We start from the raw sequence: 1566 nt of genomic DNA on the forward strand, positions 1-1566 counted from the left end.
TGATCGGCTGATCCAAGTCAAGCTAATGACTTTAACCAAGCGCTTGGTGGGAGGCAACCCACTGGTTAGTGTGTACATTGTTTTCTATAGTCTATTTTATTTCTTTTCAGATTTATTTTGTAGGCCAAAAAAAAAAAAAAAAAAAAAATCGGACACTTCAATCAGAACAACCAGAGGACTGTTCTTTTGGTAGAACAACCCATTGCCTGTTCCAGGTAAGTGTTCCGAACCAAAAAAAAAAATTATACATAAAAAAAAAGGGAAGGGCAGTTAGGGCTTTGCCTATTTAAGGCTCCACCCTTCCACTTTCCCCCTTTTCACTGCGCCGTACACTGGCCCTTCCCCTTGCGATTTTTAAGCGACCACCAAATCTTTGTCTCTCAACCGTTTTAAGTGGTTTTTGCTTCTCACTTGTTTGGAATTTCGAGTTCTCTCTGTTTTTACAGTTCATTTCACCAGTTTCTACAGGTAAGAGGCTCGACAATCCTTATCCAAATCGCAATACTCAGTTTGCAAAGTTCATCATTCTAACCGCTTCAATAGATCGATCCTTGTTGTACTACATTGATTTCGATTTTTCCTTTTGCTGTTAGGGTTGATTTAGAAGATGAACTCATGATTCATTTCACATTTGCGATTTGCAATTGATAGGACTGTTTGGATTCGGTTTGCGGATAGTTGAATGGAGTTATTGGGTTGATTTTCGATTTGTTGGTTGTCGTGCCAAGGCAAATTACGGTTTGCATAAGGAGGGATGGAAATTGTTCTATTCCATTTCTCCTGTGCGCATAACAGAACTAAAGCTTTCTTTTGTTTGCTTTGCAGATGGCACGCACTAAGCAATCAGCCAAGAGAACGCGAGCGACCTGCACGAGCAGTACGGCACCCCCGCAAGCACAACAACAAACCTCTGCGACCTACCCATGGCCCCGTGAACAAGAGGGTGAACCTATTGATCTTGACAGCCCACTGCTCTTGGACTTCAACTGCGAGGGATGGGATAAGGGAACAGCAGCGCGTTACAACGCTCTCCTCCGGGTTGACATGTTACCGACTCGTTTCTGCCACGCGGAGACTCTGGCTGATCTTGGGATCGACGAGGACGTGTTCGAGACGCTACACGCCATAGGGATAGCTCCTCTGTGCTATACAACACATGAGCTCAACCCAGACCTTGCTCGCCAAGTGCTCGCCACCGCCACGATCACGTACGAGGATTCCAATGCACCCTCTTACGCCAACTGCTCATTCTCTTTCATGGCCGATGGAGAGTACTGCTCCTTGTCCCTCGACAAGCTTAATGAGATCTATGAGACAGCCACCAAACCGAAAGGAGTAGCGGTCGCGAAAAATTTCTCTCCTTCTAACGCCTTTTGGGATTGCATTGCGAATGGGAACTTTACACCCGGAAAGGCTTACCAGTCGCAGATCAGGAACCCGGCGCTTCGGGTCATTGCAAAGATCATCTCAAACCTCCTGTTCGCTAAAGATCTCACCTCGAAGGTCACCAACGGGGAGCTGCAAACCCTGTACGCTGGTATTGAGGATGAAGAAATCCGAGCTTCT

Source organism: Brassica oleracea, chromosome C5, assembly GCF_000695525.1.
Source record: "Brassica oleracea var. oleracea cultivar TO1000 chromosome C5, BOL, whole genome shotgun sequence".
Lineage (NCBI taxonomy): Eukaryota > Viridiplantae > Streptophyta > Magnoliopsida > Brassicales > Brassicaceae > Brassica > Brassica oleracea.